Source organism: Prionailurus viverrinus, chromosome A3 (assembly GCF_022837055.1).
Source record: "Prionailurus viverrinus isolate Anna chromosome A3, UM_Priviv_1.0, whole genome shotgun sequence".
In the NCBI taxonomy this organism is placed as follows: domain Eukaryota; kingdom Metazoa; phylum Chordata; class Mammalia; order Carnivora; family Felidae; genus Prionailurus; species Prionailurus viverrinus.
The window spans coordinates 85,425,181-85,447,027 of NC_062563.1; the positions used below are offsets into that span (position 1 = coordinate 85,425,181).

General features: G+C 38.6%; 1 long non-coding RNA gene across 1 annotated transcript in view; it reads right to left on the reverse strand.

Annotated features, from left to right (window-relative positions):
• LOC125162732 (uncharacterized) overlaps window positions 1-21,847 on the reverse strand; it is a 524,310-nt gene that overhangs the window by 62,944 nt on the left and 439,519 nt on the right. Inside the window, exon 7 of the long non-coding RNA XR_007151148.1 lies at window positions 2,491-2,651. This is a non-coding gene — a long non-coding RNA (uncharacterized LOC125162732). The remainder of the gene's footprint in view (window positions 1-2,490; window positions 2,652-21,847) is intronic.

Consider the following 21,847-nt stretch of genomic DNA (forward strand, 5'->3'; position numbering starts at 1 on the left):
CATCTGGATGAGAACTGAAACAATTAACCCAGTATCCAGTTATAGATAGTATCCAAGATATCTGATGACAAAAGTTAAGATTTTTGAGAACGTCTAAATATGCACAGATTTTTTTTTTTACTTTTTTATCCAGATATTCAGTTTAAACGATTGGTCTATGAATTTCTACTGGTCTCACTGTCATGCCAAGTGTCCTTCAGAATTCTTATTTTAGCAATCTGTCCTCTCCTTCCATTTCAATTTTCTTGGCACGCTGACCACAATAAGAGAAGAGTCTAACCTCCCTATCTAATTGCGGGTTTTGTAGACTGGCTAAAATATGGTCGGAACAGTGAGTACAGATGAGAAGCAGCTGTCAGTGTTATGGTCCCAGCCTCTTGGTAGGCATTCCATGAAATATTTTATCTGAGAGTGAATTTCTTAGGGCGTCTCCTGTCTGTAGTTTTTGTCATGCAAGATTAAAAGAGCACAGTGGTATCAAGAGTCATCAGGCAGTGATGAGCATGCGTGCATTTGAAATTTGGGGTCACCACACTACCTTGAAGGGTATGTTTAAACGTGAATTGTCTGTCAAATCCCAGGTCTCCACATATGTGTTTTGTGGGGCTATCTAGGGGCACGTTGTTAGGTTTAACTTAATGTTTAGCCAGATTAATGCAAAAGTTAAAAAGTGATTTCTTTTTGGGGCTCCTGGGTGGCTCAGTTGGTTAAGTGTCAGACTTCAGCTCAGGTCATGATCTCGCGGTTTGTGAGTTCGAGCCCCACGTTGGGCTCTGTGCTGACAGCTTGGAGCCTGGAGCCTATTTTGGATTCTGTCTCCTTCTCTCTCTGCCCCTCCCCCACTTATGCTCTGTCTTTCTCTATCAAAAATAAATAAACGTAAAAACAACTTTTTTAAAAGTGATTTCTTGTTTTTTTAATTCTTACCTCTTGGTGAGCCTTTAATGACCACCTAGTCTCAATTAGCCAGCACCCCCTTTGTTGGTCAACGTCAAACACTCACAATCTGAAACTATCTTGGTCATTGCTTTTTGCCTGCTTTCCACCACAAAAATGTAAGCTTCCCTAAAGGACTTGGCTTTGCTCGTTACTGTATCCCCAGTACCCGACTGAGTGCTCAAATATAAAATCCTAGTAGATAATGCTACTGTGTGTACACATAAGAAAAACACAAATGAAAATTTACACAAAAGTGTTTGAATATGCATTAGATATCTCTGAGAGCATCATGCACACCTGATAACATTAGTTGCTTCAGATGCCAAGGAGGAAGATACCTCACAATATACCCTTTTGTGCCTCTTGAATTTTGAGTCACGGGATTACATTAACTATCCAAAACCAAAGGAATAGAGTTTTTAAAAATGGAGTGCTCTGGGGCGCCTGGGTGGCGTAGTCGGTTAAGCGTCCGACTTCAGCCAGGTCACGATCTCGCGGTCCGGGAGTTCGAGCCCCGCATCAGGCTCTGGGCTGATGGCTCGGAGCCTGGAGCCTGTTTCCGATTCTGTGTCTCCCTCTCTCTCTGCCCCTCCCCCGTTCATGCTCTGTCTCTCTCTGTCCCAAAAATAAATAAACGTTGAAAAAAAAAAATTAAAAAAAAAAAAAAAAATGGAGTGCTCTGTATTTGCAAATGGAGGTTAGATGCCTCTGAAGGGTACAATTATGTTTTCCATTCCTGTCAGTTCTATGAGCCTTCATGCTTGTTCGTTCGTTGTCTGGGGGGGGGGGGGTCCAAATAATTTTACACTCTCACATATTTTGCCTCATCATCTTCAAATGTTAGTCAAACATAACAACATTACAAGACTCTGACCCCCAACTCAGATTATTCTATACCATGAGAGGAAAAAAAATCAAATGAGCCAATTACACAGGAAGGATGGAATTGCATAATTAAGAACATTCACGATGGTTTTACTGAACAGCATTAAAACGGTCCATTTTCCAATCATTCATTGCTTTTATTGGACACCATCCTGACTTAATAGAATGGTTCTTCTTAACGCTGTTAATTTCTGGAAGGGCTCCAAGGCAAATGAAATCTTGATACTCGTGTTCTGGGAATACAAGCTGTGAAATGGTGGAGGTGGGGGATGTGGGGGAAATCTTGTCGAAGATGAATTTCACCCTGAAATGTGACAGGATGCTTCATACCTCATACCTCATCACCACCTAGACAGTTTATCTCATTGTTTCCTCCCAGCCTCTAGAATGATCTTCTGTCACACTGAACAAGACTCAGGCAGCTAACTCCAAGAGGGTAAAGAGAAACTAAAACCATAATACAGATAAACATTTCATGCTTTTTACTGTCTGCTTCCCCCACACAAGGGAGTTGTGCATGAGCGATTTTAGTTCGTATAATTACATCAAATAATTATAATTACATCAAGGATAAGAATATTAATAACAACATCATTACTTTGGATCGATCCAATATCCTACTTCAAGAGAGGCCACGGTTTTTTCATAGTTATGGTTGGGACTTACCTCACCAGGAGTGCAGGGGCTAGGTTGCTGCTCTGGATGTCACGACTTCTTAAGTGTCTAAACAGAAATCCAGATGTGGTCTCAGAGCCTCAGTCTTTTGCCGGAGCCACCACACTTCTCTGCCCTCTGCTGCATCTTGGGACATTTATGGATGATCCTGGCTAAAAGAAGATGGAATAAAAATATCCAACAAGTTCATGAAAAACTCATCATTGAACTGTGAATCAGGAAACTTTAGACTAATTAACTAAACAGATGCATGATAATTAGTATGGTCGAATCAGACTAATTTTTACCAAAATACATTCAATTTAACCATAATATATATCTGGGTTTATACCTATAAACTACACTTACTCCAGATGTTTCTTAACATGTAACAAAGTTTTGATTCATACATTGCTAATTCAAAAATTGTGTTTTTTCAGGTAAGGGAGAAGTTTCCTATTTTTCTAAGAGAAAAAGTTAGCTTTCCCAATTAGAAGAGTAAAAATCATTCCATAAGCAGCATTAACCTAACTGAATAAACTCCTTTCAAACATTTTCAAAGCATCTTTTTCTTGTAAATCACAAATATACTTGTTTAGAAGATACCGATAAAGCAGAAAATACCTCATTCTGTTCACTTGTTCACTAGAAAGAATTAGCACTGCATTAATTTTTAGGGACCCTGTAACCAAAACTTTCCTAAATTGTTACAAATTAGTAAAATGCTACCAAGTTGTGCATACCTATGTATACTCTACGTGTACACAAGTATACAGTTTTCAGATGAGTAAATTTTTAACCCTTATCTCAAAATATCCATACCCTGACCACACCAAAATCCAAATAATGAGAAGACAAAATTTCATGGTTTCTCTGGACACATATCAAAAGACTACATTAAGTTGAAGAAGAAATGATAGTCATTAGATGTTTGGTTTTACTTAACCCAAGCATCTGGTATCCAAAAATTCTGGATAATGGACACTGCCTTCAGGGGTGTCACTTAAAATATTTAGGAACGAATTAAATCTAGGTAACAAACAATAAGATGCCAAAGGCTTGTAGTTGGTATGTCTACATTGGTGCCTACTTGTGAAATATCACTACTGTAAGTCTGAAAGTATGACTGTGCAAAGATAGGTTTCCTGACTTTGGTAGGGGACCATAGCATTGGTAGAGCTCTCTGGGACACCCAACAGGGCAATGCATTTCACTACTTCTTTTTAGGTACTCAAGGTTAACAAATCACAGGAAAACTGACAAGACTTTCATTTTCGTTGGGCACATTGGGCCATTTTCAATGGGCACATAAATACTTATTTATTAAAATGTGCACAGTAGCCATCCATTTACATGTACAGGTCAGTTAAACTGTAGGTGCATGTTCTAAGAATAAGATTGACTTCAAAGTGCTTTGTAGCTGGGTCCACACACCCATGCCACTTTGAAAAACCCTCCTTTTGACTTTAGTAAGTCAGTCCATCAATTAATGACCAGTTATTTTCAGATATTTTTCAAATTAATGTCCTAACTCTGGCTGTAATTTAAAGACATTTGGAATATAAAAAACTTACCTCATAGGACTCCTAAAATCATTTTTTTCTAATTGGTTAAATTCAGACAATTATCATAGAATCTCAGATTTGGAAGAGACCCCAGATTTATTGAACTTAATCGCCCATCCTTTACAGAAATCCTCTCCCCCAGATTCTTGAGTAAGTCTCTGTTTGATAACTTCCAGCTGTGAGAAGCTTAGCATCTATCATGAATACTTTTCTAATTAGCAAATTATTTTATTCATTCCAGCTGTATATTGCTTTTAATTTGGGAGATTTTGTTTGTTGGTTGGGTATATAGTTACATTTTATTCACATTATTTGCAGCTTGTAAAATGATGTCTATAGGTGGAAAATTACATTAAGTAATGATTACTTTCTAGCATGCTCCCAGTGGGAGGAGTAAGAATAAAAATTTCTTCAGAATACATTCTTTCATTTTCTCTGGGGGAAGTACAAGTCTGAAGTACACGGCAAAGTGGTGAAAAGAAAGAAAAGAAGTTCAAAAGATTAACAAATCAATTGTCAATGGGTATTTATTAAACAATTATTCATATTCTCAGAATGTATTAACTACTCAGTAGAAAATGACTTGGTCTTTAGCATTTAGTGATGGGCCTAGAATGGCTCAATAGGATTGTTTGGGGATGTGGAGCTCTGAACTGAGTCTTAAAAGAAAGCTAAGGTTTGGAGAGGCACAAAGGAAGGAAAATAATTTTATTCTTGAGTCATGTGACTTGAGGGTATGACAAATTAAATATAGAACCTGTGGAGGTCAAGAGGAAACCAACTTGCTGGAATAGAGAGTGGGTTGAAGAGGAGAGGGACAATCTGTACTGGCCAAGATAATCAAAAGCTTTGGGTATAGAGCTAACCAAGGTCATGGAACCTTTCAGGAGATGGAGGGGAAAATGCCTTTAATGAGTAAGCATTCAGACATCACTTGTTGTAGGGATGGAATCAAAAAAGTTAAGGCATGACTCACCCTTCTTGGTAAATTCATGAAACTAAACACAGACAAAAATTGTCTACATGACCATTCTATTCCATATAAAGACAAAAAGGGTGATTCTTAACATGGTCACAGCCAAATAATGCAAGGACTCTGGAAATTCATCCCAATCAGCCTTTCTCTCAAAGGAAGAAACTACACATATCATGCATACATTTGTGTCCCCAAACTAACATGTTTTGAGGAGCATTTCCAGTTTTGACTCCCATTTCAATGTGAAATAGAGTGCCATTAAAGGGTCCAGGGAACACAATATCCAACTGTGAAAAAAGTACGGTGATTGAAACACTGGGAAAGTTGGTGGGTAACAAACTCATTGTTAGCCATGTAACATGATTTATACATTAATCTGATGGCATGAACTAATGTCTCAAGCTTCCTATTGTATTACAACCTCCAGCCAGGTTCTGATTAGTCAAGATAATTCACTTTCAGTGTGTAACCCAACCTGTTTTGAATCTGCACACCCGTGCATGTTACCTGTGTTTTATAGTAACTGGGACCACTTCAAGAGAAGAATGGAATGCCTGAGACACATTTATCAGATATGACAATTCTTCTATTGTTATCACTCTTTGTCAAATGTGACAACCCACGGGCATTTAGCAAAACATAAAGATTTATCACCCGATTCCCTTATTCACGGTCACTTGGATATTTTGATTTTCGGTTTGATGCCAAAGACATGTACCTTCATTATGTATCATGGATGAAGCATTTGTGCTATGCCTCCTACACATGAGTTTTTTAGGTTTTAGGCCTTCTCTCTGCCATAAAATATGAACTGTCAAGGGCAGTGTTCGGTCTATTTATCTCTAAATTACTGCCCCTCACATTAGAGTTTCCATCAGTTGAGTAGAGGGGGAGATGGCTGCTTGTTTGCCCTCAGGAAACAAATATCTGAAACTGAAATGCTCTTAACAGTAAGAGCTGAAGCCGAGCAAGGAAATGGTGTCGTGGTGGTAACTAAGTGAACTGAAGCGTGGAGCCGTGGAGGTGACACACTCAGGCTCTATCCCTCCTTCTTAGCTCACCTGTGGCCCGGTGCCGTGGACTCATGTCTCCAAATAAACACACGGTCAGGGGAGGAGGAGCATGAGATCTGGTTTATTGATTCTGACAGGCCCAACACCCATTTATACAAAAATCGCCATTTTATAGCTTCTCAAAAAGGAGACATTTTTACATGCAAAAATGTTGGGTAAAGCATAATCAAGGATCCAAGTAGGGAGTCTGAATGCATTCTGCCCCACTGGGAGTTTTAATCAACATGTGTCCCCATTTATTGTTTAAGCTGAATTTTTAACCATTCAAATAACTCACCCAGTACTGTTTATACACTGGCTAAGGGAATATTTTGTCCCTGTGCTTAATACTTCACCCTAAATTGAAGCAAACCTGGCTATAGAGAGGGTGCAATTTATGCTGCCTGCCACATTCCCGGGTTTGGTAAGATTTTCAGTTGAAGTCACCCCTCCCTCACTTCCGTTTTGCCCCAGGGAAGGGGGATACATAGGCATTCAGCCCTGACAGGTAAGTGCTTGCCACTTATAAAATCCAATAAATAAATTCTAAATAAATATATCTGCAAATCGAAACCATTTTGAGCTACTTAACTGAGTGCATATCTAGTCCTTTGTACACATATTTGTACAAAGTGTTGCCTGTAATTTTAAAGATGCTTGCCTCCGGGAGGTTTCGTTTTTCCATTGAAGTCCCCTTGATTTACTGTACGCAATATGTTACAGCTTCCTTATTTGCTCCTTTGGGACAGTTACTGACAGTAAATCTCTATTAAAATATTCTTCCATATGGTTGCATGAAAATTTTATTGCAGTGAGCCTGGGGCTGAAGGTCACAGCTGAGTAGCTGCAGTTAAGTATTGCAGTCTATGGACTCGGAGGTACATCTGTTCTGGGAGCTGGAGTAAAATTAGAATTTTACTGTCAATAGCATTTCTCCAAAACTAGTTACATTTGTTTACTGTGGCTGGCTGGGCCTTTTCCTCCATAGTACCTGAAATGCATGTTATCTGGCCCAGCACTTGTATCTTTCAGGTTGGAAGTTTTAATACAGAACTTGCTGAACCTGAAGGTCATTGTGAAGTCCCTAATGGATATTTCATTTATGATACATGAAAATTTAATTTTACCTCTTCTAATTTGAGTCTATTGCTTGCTCACATTGGATTTAGCTATAACTTATTGTTTGTTCTAAATGCTTCTTGGAAAGCAGATCATATAAACCTAATAAATACTACCAAAGAATGATTTTTAATCTGCATCTCCAGAGCTAATGAGAAAGGATTCAGGCAACAAGTTTCTAGTACTTTGTATTGCTGATTAGAAGGGGAGGGATGGAATGGATGCCAACTGCCTGGGATTGGGATGCCATTAGTTCAAGTGTCAGTAGATAGCTCTCGCCATAGCAAAGACTGGGAAAACTGAGGCACCTTTGAAAACAGTTCCATTCCAGAGTTGTGGCTACATCAGAGTGCTTTACGGCTCTAAACATCCCATTTAACACTTGGGAGCTAGACTCATCCAAGTATCAATGTTCGGTTTGTATATGCTATTAAAAGAAAATGGAAGGGAAGGGAAGGGAAGGCAATATTCAACCATGTCTTTAAGCCTATCTTTCTCGCAGTGTGACTTCTGGTCTAATCGAAATCCACCCTGGCCTCCCCCAGCTCAGAGCATTGTAAGTTACAAGGAGAAAACCAGCTCAAGGAGTTTCAGGTATGCGGTCACGTCTCCACAAAGCTCACCAGCATCTCCACTACGGCCTGCATCCCAACAGGGATTTGATCAGTAGATTCAGAAATCTGAGTGACTCTGTATTAGATTTCTTCTTTGATACTGATTAATTTCCAACCTTATTTCAGAGACTTCTTTGATTATCTTCTATTATTTCCAGACACTTAGGGAAATGTTCAAAGCAAAAAACATTTTTTAAAATTCTTATTTCTAAGCACAAGTCACCATACTGAACCTTTAGGAGCCAGTAGAGGGTGATACAGGAAATGGAAGTAGAACAGGCATTAGAGAATAATAGTTACACTCACTGAGTGCCAACTGATGGCGAGCTCAATACTTCTCAAAACACTAACTCTCACTTATTCTCACAAGATGTCTATAAGCTAGGAATTATTATCATCCACATTTTACAGATGGCAAAACTAAGATACAGAGAGATTCATTTGTTTAGTCACACTCCTAGTAAGTAGAGCTGGATTCAAAATAATACGGCCCCGTGTTGTGTTGTTAACCATTGCATTCAACTGTCCCTTCATTGAATGGAGTGGTGGGGAAGTCGTTGAGGGTCCCAGCTGATTTCTCAAAGGCAAATCCGGTTTGAGATAAATGCCCAGACCATGCTGTTTGGCCTTAGGATGTAGTCTCAGTAAGTCTACTCTCTCTGTCAATTAAGATGACGGGGATCATGCTCTTGACACCCAGCAGTGAAAACAAATACGGAGCAAGCTAAACTTTGAAGGCTCTAATAGTATTTTCACAAAATATATAGTGAAGCCAAAGAGTTCAATCTGAACTATGTAGAGTCTCCCCCTGCAGGAAATTGTTCTTTATAAACAGAAATCTATTTCAGAGATGCAGGTTACCACAGACTAAATCTCAACTTCACCCCTCATCATTTCCACTCTGTACATCACTCCCCAACACACACACAAACACACATACACACACACACACACACACACACAAAGGCTGGGCAAAAGGGAAACTGGGTGCTGAGAAGGTCACCAAGAAAGATGCAGTGGTGGTACAAAGAGAAAATCCAGGCCAAGAAGAAGAGGAAATGTGTGACAAAATTCCTCTTGGAAGGCTAGCAGCCAAATTTTGGGGAAGGTCAGATATAAGCACCACATCTAGAGGACCAGAGGCAGAATCAGAATCTGGGCATGGGACACAGGGCTTGAAGTGGAAAGAGGGGTACAATAAAAACAAGAAAAAAAGGTGCATGAGAGGACTCTGAGACCTCAGGGCCTCAAATGCATAGCACATTCAGAAGGCTTAAAGAATTACAGAAGCATTCATTCTCTTTTCAGCAAATATTTTTTTTAAGTTTGTTTATTTATTTTGAGAGACAGAGAGAGCATGACGAGGGGAGGGACAGAGAGAGAGGGCGAGAAGGAGAATCCCAAGGAGGCTCCACACTGTCAATGTGGAGCCTGACACAGGGCTTGAACTCACAAACCATGAGATCATGACCTGAGCTGAAATCACGAGTCGAACGCTTAACTGACTATACCACCCAGGGGCCCCTTCAGTAAATATTTTTTTGAAATTGTATTTTGAAATAATTCTAAGCTCACCTACAAGTTGCAAAAAGAGAACAGAATTCCCATGTATCCTTCCTCCACTTTCCCCCAGTGATAACAGCTTACATAAGTACATGATCAAAACCAGAAAATTGACTTTGGTACAATACTTCTAACTAAGCTAGAGGTTTTATGTGCATTTCACCAGAGCAAATATTTTTTGGCACACTCTTTCTGTGCCTGACACAAACTCTCTTAGAGATTGGGGTCTAGTTCCTGGCCTTAGAGTGTTTTCCATTGGTTGACAAAAGCTTGCAGGCCAGCCAGGTACTGCCTGACTTTAAGATTTAGTGGCTACTATTTGGAAACACTGTCAGTCTCGAGTTGCATGACAAAGAAAAAGCACTAATTACATCTCTCAGTGCCTTTCATTTTACTTAAGCATGCAAAGGCTGACTCTCAGCTGTGTCTTTAAATTACAGAGGATGTACAATAGTGAAGGATTCCCAGGGAGGTTTTTAGCGGAGAAGTGGGAAAGTAAGCCATTAGAAATTGGGACTTTTCCTTCCTGGCCTCAAAGAACGCAACTGCAATGTCTGAATGCTGCGAACTTCAGGAATACTATTCACAGATTACCAGGGTATTTGTGGGTACGCTGACAACTTAAATAGAATCCCTCAAAAAGTTTGATGTTTTAGCTATTATTTTATTGATAATTACAGATGCTTTCTCTTTTTTGACATTAAGTAGCAATCAATTATTAGAAATAGGGCTAATTCCTGCATTATTAGGTTCTGCCCCATTCTGAGAAAGCTAGAATGTATATTACTATATATACATAAGGTCAGGATTTTGACAATAACATAACTGGATTCATGGTAGGGGAAATGATTTTTTTTTAGAACTGGTTTTCGCTATGTCATTATATAATACTCATTTTTTTTTTTTTTTTGGTAAACTAGAAGTCATTTCAAATTACTTTATATATAAGTGCTCTTGAAGAAATGTGTAAAATGATTATAGCTATGTCCTGGAGAGTGAAAGTTAGTCTCTCTGTGTGTGTCCACTTTAAATCCTATTATTTAGAAGTAGATGCAGTAATGCTAAGTAAATACATATTTGCTAACCATACGTGCCTCCATCCACACATGGGCGCCTATTATTGAGACACAAAAGGAACAGCAGGCAGACTCCCTCTCCGCTCAGCTTGTGCTGCAAAGCTCCTTCTATTTGCTTATTTGAGAAAGGGGAAAAGATCATTTTAAAGTTAAATTGCCTAGTGAACCCATCTATCATTTGCAAAAAAGTAATGAGCTGGAGCCGGAAGCCTGGTCTCTGCTTTCTTCCCCTTTCTCATGGCCAAGATGTAAGACATAAAAAGCAATTTTTCTTGATGTGTGATCAAACGATGGATTAAGACTTGCAAGCAGTCGGTGATCAATTGTCTGATAATATGTGACAGATCTTGTCAGATTGACGAAAATGTACCCCAACCCAAAGGGAGAGAAGGCTCTGAGCTGTGAAGGTGCTTTCTTAAGCAATTGCCTGAGAAGCGGAGGCCTCTGTGATATCAATTATCTTCTGTATCAACACCAACAGGATTTTTGCTGTGAAAGCTGCCATCATAGCTTGATGTGTGTAAGTTAATAACTAATTAGATGCATTTCAGTAATCACTTAACTTTAATTGGTTTTGTATCTTATTTTTCAAAGGAGGAAGGTATAGACTTGTCCTAATATTTTACCATAATAATGTTCCACAACACATGAAATGAATTCCCTTCTACTCTCCCCCACATTCTGACAGGCCAATAAAAATAGTATTAGGTGATTAAATAAAGAAAAATTTTAGAAGAAGTAGACATGATGATAAACAGTAATGAAGTCAAGCAGCAGGCGGGCTCCTTGGTAAATCTGCCACCTGATGGCTTGCCCTAAGATTCAGGCGAAGCCTCCGGCCTTCTCTTGGCAGGATCCACACTTAGCACTGCCCTCTTCAGGGGAGGGCGGAGGAGCGAACAACGGAGAGACGCATCACTTACACCCTTCACTGCAGTTTCAAACTGGCACAGGAACATCTGTCCATCACTGACTGGCCCCGATTTAAGGAAACGAGGGAAAAAATCTATTTCAAAATGACCCGGACTTATTTTGGGGGCTTGGGGAAAGTAGAAGTCAGGGTTAGATTTCTTTGCTTAGGCCTAAGCTTGGGGAGAAAAGCTTTATTTTTACATGAGGCCAAAGAAAGGACTGAAATAGGTTTTAAATTCTTTCCTAATGCAAAGGTAAGGAATCTGACTACTCAGCATTTTCTGCAAGTTTTGTTATAAAGGAGGACACTGTGCTGAAGCAATTATTCCTGTATAAACAAGCTGTCTCCCCATTTGGGAGACATTTACATTTGGTACTTTAGATGCAATCCCAAGGAAGCTAAAGCTGAGCTTTTGTCTGTGTGCAGAGAAAAGCTGGGGAAGGTATAGGTGCATGGTCACAAGGGGAGGTTAATGTTGAAAACCAACTCTAACTCTATTGGTCACAGGGAGCTATAATCTGAAATAAATAGATGTATTTCATGACATCTAAAAAAAGTCTTGTATTTATTCATCAAATGTGTGTGTGTGTGTGTGTGTGTGTGTGCGTGTGTGTGTGTGCGTGCGCGTGTACACTTACTATATGCCAGAGCCATGCTAGGCTCTCAGGATTCAGGAATGACCAAGACAGAGCCTGGCCTTCACGAAGCTTGTTTGAAATGGAGGTGCATTGGAGATTTTCTAGCCCTAAGTTTTTCTGTTTGTCAAACTGCAGTCCAGGGTGCTAGTTGGAGGTCTTTAAGTGGGTTGGATAATGCGAGAAAGCTAAGCAGACGTGCTCCAGCCCATTTCCATCACCCACTCTCAGTTTCATCCAAAGGACTTCTACTTTGCTCTTTTTAGTATATGGGGAGTGCCTATTAGATTTCCTCTTTTAAAAGAATGGAGTTTTGCTTTAAAAGCAAGAGAAAGGAAGAACCGGAGTCTAACTTTTTATTTTATGTAAAGCAAATTAAATGCTCAAGCCTGGGAAGCCTTCCGTGACATATTTGGTGACAGTCTGGAGCGTCCGGCCGGTCTGCTGTCAGGTTGTCATAACAGGTTACTAAGGAGGTCAGCTGCTGCCTCCCCTCTGCCATGTGCTGCTTGGGATGGCAGGAGCTTTGCCACCTGTGGACAAAGGCTTGTGGCAGGTGCTGTAGAGCACAGAACTCCTCCTGACAGAATAAGAAGCTGCGCTCTTGTTGTGTTTACTGGCTGGAGTTTAGGGGCAGCTTGCCAATGATTTCTGTTTTTTACCTTAGGTTTTTAGTGTGTAGGAGGGCATCCTGCCTTTGATCATAAGAAATGTTTGTGCACTCTTGTGTACATCCTCATAGCATTGGCTGGCATTCTGGAGCGGTAAACTCTTTACCATGAAAGTCTATCAATTTTTACAGTATGTCCCAATTTTTCTTGAAGCAGGGTTTGAAACTCCTTGGACTCCAGTGACCATCAAGGCCAATATGAGAGTAGCCAAAATTATGGCAAAATGCTGATTCAGCGGACTGGGAATGAAAAGGTCAAGATTTGAGATGAGGAGAACTGGCGAATGAATGGGCATAAAATTTCAGTTATGCAAAATTAGTAAGTTCTAGAGATCTTCTAACCAATGTGTCTGTAAATGACAATATTATATTGTACACTTAGACATCTCTTAAGAAGGCAGATCTCATGGTAGGTGTTCTTACCAAAAATAAAACCTTCAGGGACATGTAAGGGCACTTTCCTTTCTCTCTACTGTGAAGGGCAGGTATGAAGTTGTTTATCATTGAGAACTTCAGACCCAGAGAGTGATAAGTCTTGGTTTATCTAGTTTGAGAACAGAAATCACCATGACCCTTGGGAATTTTCTGTGGACAACTGTGAGCTTCTATACTGTCCAAAGCAATTTAGCCATTTTGTTCGTTCCCATGCCCTTTCCAGTGGGTCTGGTGCCAAAGTCTGGCCCCTTTTGTCCATTCCTAACATTAACTGCCCTTGTCTTATCAAACCTGGAAATATGATGCCCTGTCTTAGGTCTACCCTACAGTCAAAAGAAAAATTTCAAGGACAAAATCCCCACAGTAAGGTATTATATTAGTAGGAATATGGGAGAAAGAAGAGGAGGAGCCTAAGATACTGAGAAACAAGTACAAGAAATTACACAGAGGAAAACAGTGTCTTACAGAGAGCCTACAACATCGTAATCATTCGGTAAACTTTTGTTGAGTGAATGAATGGATGGATGCTGAGCATGAGATGCCATCCTTCTCCAACTATGATTAGGAGTAACTGATCTTCAAATTTTGTATCTGACCATCTCAGAAAATTTCCCTTATGAAGTTAGTGACTCCAGCATATGTCCAGCGTCAGAAGTATGGGCAGGGAGGTAGAGAAATCTGAGGTAGGTAAGAGTCTAGTTCTAGTGGAAACCCCTTACACTGCATCTGTTCCCCTTTCTGGGTGTATCACATCAGGGCAACCAGATTCTGGTGGAAACGAACATTTGGATATCTTTTTAAATAAGAAATCATTAAAAAAAAAACCCTAAAAATAGAACCATCCTACTATCCAGCAATTTGCACTATTAGGTATATACCCAAAGGATACAAAAATACAGATTCGAAGGGGTACAACATGCACCCCAATGTCTACGCCAACACAATCAACAATAGCCAAAATATGGAGAGAGCCCAAATGTCCAGTGGCTGATGAATAGATAAAGAATAAAGAAGATGTGGTGTATGCATGTGTGTGTGTATATACACACACACGCGTACACACACACACACACACACACACACACACACATACAATGGAATATTACTCAGCCACCAAAGCGAATGAAATCTCACCATTTGCAATGACATGGATGGAATGAGAATGTATTATGCTAAGCAAAATAAGTCAGTCAGAGAAAGACAAATACCATATGATTTCAGTCATATGTGGAATTTAAGAAACAAAACAGATGAACATATGGGAAGGGGGGGAAGAGAAGAGAGGGAAACAAACCACAAGAGACTCTTAACAGAGAACAAACAGGGTTGATGGAGGGAGGTGGGTGGGGGTATGGGTTAAATGAGTGGTGAGTATTAAGGAGGGCACTTGTTGGGACGAGCACTGGGTGTTGTATGTAAGTGATGAATCACTAAATTCTACTCCTGAAACTAACATTGCACTGTATGTTAAGTAACATTTAAATTAAAAAAAAGAAAGAAATCATATAAAAGGATGAACGCCTGAGAAGCTGATCAGACTGAGAGAAACTTTGGTACTGAGCATTTGCCATCTTCCCAAGACAGAGTTCAAATGCATTTGATTTATACTTAACAAGGAAACAGCCTAATTGCAACCTTGAAATAGGTAAGATCAAGTAAGATTCTGAGTTTAACAGAAAAGAGGTCTGCTTTGTATTCAATCACTCTCTTGAGAGCTTGTATGGGAATTCACACAGAGTTCCTAACCTGCCCTCTGCAAGGCTGTAGCTAAAGTGGAAAAAAGAGGGATTGGTAATTGTCTTTAATTTGGCAAGAAAACCAGATTTTCGGATTTAATAAATGAGAATAAAGAATTGTTACATCCAGATACTGATGTTCCCTGCAAGAAGTAGTGGGCTAGAAGGTTCAAAGACATACCTCCTTTGAAACAAGTTGTTTCTACCTCTGCAACAGAAAGTGACCTAGTTGGAGATTTCCAGAGAAAGCTCATCAGGCTTCATGTAAATTCACTATACTACACATTCTTGGGGTGCCTGAGTGGCTCTGTCGGTTAAGCATCCAACTCTTGATTTTGGCTCAGGTCATGATCTCACAGTCCTGGGATCAAACCCATGTCTGACTCCACTCTGGGTGTGGAGCCTGCCTGGGATTCTCTCTCTCCCTCGCTCTCTGCCCCTCCCCTGCTGGTGTGCTCTCTCTCTCTCTCTCTCTCTCTCTCTCAAGCGAAACAAAACAAAACAGTCACATTCTTAGGGCTCTAGCTGACCTAACATTGTTTTACAAACAAGAAAACATAGGCCTTGAAGGACAAATAAACACATTCAAAATTAGGGACATAGTAATGGCAAGAATCCATAACTCAAGATGCTCCCTCATTCCTTGGGTGCTTTCTCTTCATGGAATTGACTCAGTAAAATTCAGGAAATGTTTACTGACCATCTTACATGTCCTAACCCTGATTTGGGCACTGTGGAACACTAGGAGACAAAGAATATAATACCTGCTCATAGGAATTTGTAAATCTCAGTGGGAAGAAAAGACACAAAGACGCTATTAGAAATAGACGGCCTTGCACTGTGATTCAAGTCCCAAGACTAGCGTCAGCCCTAATTCCACTATAGAGTAGCTAATATCAATCTTCACAATATCTGATCTTTGTCCATTTGACAGAAATCAAAGCTTATGCTAAATAAATATCTCATGGTCAAGTAGCTAGAAATGGACTTTGAAGTTGGGACTTCTCATTTAAAACTGAGGTCTTTACCACTATACTTTGCTACCTTTCAATGTTGTAAAACTCTTGGATTTTTATTAAGGAGGTATGAGAGGCACAAAATCTAGTCACCTCTAGGCTCTAGTTGTCATAAAATTGAAAAAGTGAACCAATAATTTTTTTTTGAGCATTCAAATTCAGCAAAACCAGTTTGAGGAGTGAATTATCTCTTTGAAAAAAGATTGCTGGTTTCACTGACTTGTGCCTTCTTTGACAGGTGTCAAAATATGAGAGAGAGGGAGCCTTGATCACTTTGCTGAATTCTTGCAGAATCAGTATTCTGAGAACTGTTTGCTAGTCAGTATTAAACCACAACATCATTGCAGAGTTCATAGAAAACAAGTCATGAATAGTGAATGTCCATTAACAGGGCCTTTTTTGTTTGTTTGTTTTTTTAAGATTTCCAGATGTATTTTTTAAAACAGTGAGGGATCACTATAAAAAAGGGGGGGGGGGAAGGTACAACAAAAATGGGCATAACCCACAAACAAAAACAATAATAAAGGAAGTAGGTACATTAAACCACAGCCCTGCAACTCTAAAACTAAATATTAGAAGCCAGCCAGGCCCAATTATCTACAATGAATACCCTGGGCTAAAATCTGACCACACTGATTTAAAAATATTATAGTTATAAAAGGAAATTTATAGGAGTACATTCTTTTATGGTTTTTTTGTTGATGTATAATTGACATACAACATTATATTAGTTTCAGATGTACAACATAGTGATTCAATATTTGTATATATTGCAAAATGATCATCACAATAATTCTAGTTAACATCTGTCACCATACATAGCTGTAAAGTTCTTATGATGAGAATTTTAAAGATTTACTGTTTTAGAAACTTTCAAATACGTAATACAGTATTATTAACTATAGTTACCATGCTGTACATTACATCCCTGGGACTGATCTATTTAATAACTGGAAGTTTGTTCCTTTTGATTCCCTTCACCCATTTTGCCTACCCCCAACTCCTGCCTCTGGCAATCAACAACCTATCTATCTATTAACCTGTTTTTCTTAACTTTATTTAATTTTTGCTTAGATTCCACATGGTATTTGTCTTTGTCTGGTCTGACTTATTTCACCTAGCATAATGGCCTTAAGGTACATCCTTGTTGTTGCAAATGCAAGATTTCATTCTTTTCATGGTTGAATTGAATATATATGTCTAATTTTCTTTATCCATATAAAGGAACATTTAGGTTGTTTCCTTATCTTGGAAGTGATGCTGCAATAGACATGGGGGGGGGTGCATGTATCTTTTTAAGTTAGTGTTTTCACTTTCTTTGGATAAATACCCTGAAGTGGAATTGCTGGATCATATGGTAGTTCTATTTTCGACTTTTTGAGGAACCTGTACCAATTTACAATCCCATCAACAGTGCACACAAGTTCCCTTTCTCCACATCCACACTGACACTTGTTATTTCTTATCTGTTTGGTACTAGTCATTCTTACAGATGTGAGGTGATATCTCACTGTGGTTCTGATTTGCATTTCCCTGATGATGAGTGATGCTGAGAACCCTTTCATGTCCCTGTTGGCTATCAATATGTCATCTTTAGAAAAATGTCTATTCAGATTCTTTGCCCAGTTCTTAATCTGTTTGGAGTTTTTTGCTATTAAGTTATATGTGTTCCTAATAAATTTTGGAAATTAACACCTTCTCATAAGTATAAGTTGCAAACATTTTCTCCCATTCAGTAGGTTGCCTTTTCATTTCATTTTGTTGTGAAAAGCTTTTACATTTGATGTAGTCCTATTTGCATATTTTTGCTTTTGTTGCCTTTACTTAACACTTGTTTTCTACTAGGAATTTTATGATTTCAGGTCTTACATTCAAGACTTTAATCCATGTTTAGTTGATTTTTCTGTATTGTGTAAGTTATTGGTCCAGTTTAATTCTTTTGCGTGTGGTTGCCTAGTTTTCTCAACACCATATATTTAAAATACTGTTGTTTCCCCATTATTTATTCTTGGCTTCTTTGTTGTAAATTAGTAGATCACAGAAATACATTCTTATTCACATAATACTATGAGATTTCACATTTAAAATATTAGGGCTAAAATGCCTAAATACACTGGGAATACTATGGTAAAAAGAATAGCTGCATATACAAATGCAATCCTTACTCACTTAGAAATTCATTACTTTTTCATTTGTTTTCCAAAATTACCCAAGAGATTTTCTCAGTGAGAACAAAACACATGGTTAAAGCATAGCATCTACCCACCAATTTATTACTGCTTTTGTTTGTGGGTTGTTGGATTATTTTTTGGCCTCATGAAAAGCCAAAACTAGTTGAACAAACTCTCCAAAAATACTATGCTGGAGCTCAAACCAAGCACTGAAAATGCTGGCTTGTAAAATGTGACTGTGAATCACTAAAAATGATACTAGAAATCCACATGAAATATTCACTCTAGAAACAAATGGGAGATACGAAATGCATGAGCTGGAAGAGCATAAATAGTGCCATAATTATCTGAGAGTCACACAAACACCAGAGAAAAAAGAAGCAAAGGTAGAAATCACTGGAGCTTCTGGCTTACGGCACACAATGAAATGAAGTCCTCCTAGTTAGGGAATCCAAGAATCATATTTATAGGTTTTGGGGTTTGCCAACTGGAATACTTAAGTTACATTGGGTTTTGCCCTCAGACTAGATTGCATATGCTAACTTGCATTTTCATAGCAAGAGTAACACAAATAGGACATCTTGGTGTAGTTCTTTTCACATGGGTCATGTAGTTACCAACACTTTAAAGGGATTAAGTTAAAATAGTTATGTCCTCAGCAGATACCCCTGAGCAACATTTCATTCCTCAGCCCATTTTATAAAATGGATACCCAGACCTTTTTGTGACACTTTCTCGGTAGACATGTTGTGAAGGTACCTATTAAAAACTTTATTTGGTAAACTAAAACTTGGAGTTTAATAGCTTGGTTTTTAAGCATTGTCAAAATTCTCCCAAGGCAAAAATGTGTCATCAAACTGCCTGGGTCAAAACATTATAAACTTTTTAGCAGTATAAAAGCCAAATGCTACCTAACAAAATTTATATGAAAACTACAACTCTGATGTCAGCCAAATAATTAAAGAGATATTCCATATTCACGAATAAGAAAACTCAATATTGTCAAGACAAGTTCTTGTCAATTTCATGCATACATTCAATGCAATATGCAATCCTAATCAAAAACAGCAAGGTAATTTGTAAATATTGAGAAACTCATTCTAAAATTTATATGGAGAGACAAAAGACTCAGAATAGCTATTTATTACTGAAGGACAAGAAGAGTTGGAGCACTGACACTGCTTGACTTGAAGACTTAACTATAAAACTACAGTGATCAAAACAGTGTGGTATTGACAAGAGAATAAACAAATAGATCGATGGAACAGAATGGAGCCCAGAAATAGACCCATATAACTATAGTCAACCAATTTCTGACAAAGAAGCAGAGAAAATACAATGGAACAAAGATGGTCATTACAACAAATGGTGCTGGAACAACTGGACATCCACATAAAAAGAAAAGAATCTAAACACAGACTTTACATCTTTGCAAAAAGTAACTCAGGGGCGCCTTGGTGGCTCAGTCGGTTGAGCGTCTGACTTCGGCTTAGGTCATGATCTCACGGCTTGTGAGTTTGAGCCCTGAATCAGGCTCTGTGCTGACAGCTCAGAGCCTGGAGCCTGCTGTGGATTCTGTGTCCCTCTCTTGGTCTGCTCCTCCCCCATTCATGCTCTGTCACTGTCTCTCTCTCTCTCTCTCAAGAATAAATACAACATTTAAAACCATTAAAAAAAAAAGTAACTCAAAATGGATCATAGACCTAAATGTAAAACACAAAGCTCTAAAATTCCTAGGAGATAACAAAGGAGAAAATCTAATTGGTTTTGGGTATGGTGATGACTTTTTAGGTACCACATCAAAGGCACAACCTGTGAAAGAAATAATTCATTAAAACTTTAAATTTCTGCTCTGTTAAGACAATGCCAAGAGAATGAGAAGACAAGCCTTAGTTTGGGAGACATATTTGCAAAAGACACATCTGATGAAGACTGCTACACAAAATATGTAAAGAACTCTTAATTCAACTAGAAAACAAACAGCCTGATTTTAAAAGGGGGCAAAAAATCTGAACAGACACCTACCAAAGTAGATATATAGATGGCCAGTAAGCACATGAAAAGATGTTCAACATCATATATCATAAGAGGATAGCAAATTAAAACAATGAGATACCACTGTATACCTAATAGAATGGCAATAGTCCACAATATTGACAGCACCAAATGCCGGTGAGGATGTGGAGCAACAGGAACTCTCACTCACTGCTGGTGTAAATGCAAAATAGTACAACCACTTTGGAAGACAGTGTGGAATTTTTTACAAAACCAAACATACTCCTACCATGTGATTCAGCAATCACACTCCTTAGTATTTACCCAAATGAACCGAAAACTTATACACATTTCTACACAAGGATGTTTATAGCAGCTTATTAACAATTGCTAAGACTTGGAAACAACCAAGACGCCCTTCAGTTGGTGAATGGATTCATAAACAGTAATTTATCAAGATGATGGAATTCAAGGTTAAAAAGAAATGAGCTATCAAGCCATGGAAAGACTTGGAGGAATGTCAAATGCACATAACTAAGCTAAAAAAGCTAATCTGAAAAGGCTATGTATAGATTCCCACTATATGACATTCTGGAAAAGAAAAAAGTATAGAAGCAGTAAAAGGATCAGTGATTACCAGGGGTTGGAGAAAGGGAGGGATGAAGAGGCAGAGCAGCACAGGGGGCTTTTGGGGCATTGAAACTATTCTGTGTGATGCTACCATGATGGATACATGTAATTATACTTTTTACAAAACCCACAGAATGTACAATACCAAGAGTGAACCCTAATGTAAACTATGAATTTGGGTGATAATGATGTATCAGTGTAGGTTCATCAACTGTAACATATGTACCTTGTGGTACAGAATGTCAATAGTGGGAGATATTGTTGTGTGTGAGGAAAGGGAATATATGGGAACTATCTGTACTTGTTCAATTTTACTGTGAATCTAAAAACCGCTTTAAAAATATAAAGTTTATTAGTTTAAAAAAGGCAACTGCTTGAATGACTTGGGGGAAGGAACAGGGAGTGATAGTGTTTGGTAGTACAATAGTATTGCCAGAAGAAGAGAGGAGGAAGCCCCATTCAACGAGAAATCTACTTCTTATACAGTCAGTAAAGGGAATGAAATGACTTTATAAAATGACTATTAGCAGCATAGGAACTTGACTTGTCTTTTTGATTATTGAGAAATAAATATTAAAAAGTTATGTACAATATAAACACAACTTAAAGTCCTCAAAGTTGGTCTAGAGTTCCCTGAGGTGCTTTTAGGAGGTCAAAACTATTTTTATAACTATACTGTGACATTATTTGCCTTTTTCATTGTACTGACATTTGCACCCCTGATGTAAAACAACGGTGGGTAAAAATGCTGCAGCCTGAACCAAGGCAGTGGCACCAAGCTGTACTGGTAGTCACTGTATTCTTCACCAGTATGCACTTGTAGATGAAAGAATGCCAACTTAACTTAAGAATGTCTTTGATGGAGCTGTACAAATGATTGATTTTATTAAATCTTGACTCAAGTATACATAATGAAACAAGACATATGCACAAAGCACTTCTGCTGCCCATAGAAGTATGAGGGCTGTCTTGAAGTGAGGCAGCATGTGATTGTTTGTGTTATGAGCTGAACTAGCCTCTTTATTCAAACAGCATGATTTGTACTTGAAAGAACGACTGATAGGCAAACTATGATTATTTAGGGTTGGTAATGTGGTAGACATTTTCTCAAGAATGAATGAAGTGAGCCTGTCACTTCAAGGAAAACAACTGATAGTATTTGTTGCCAATTATAGAATTTGAGCTTTCAAGCAAATAATTAGA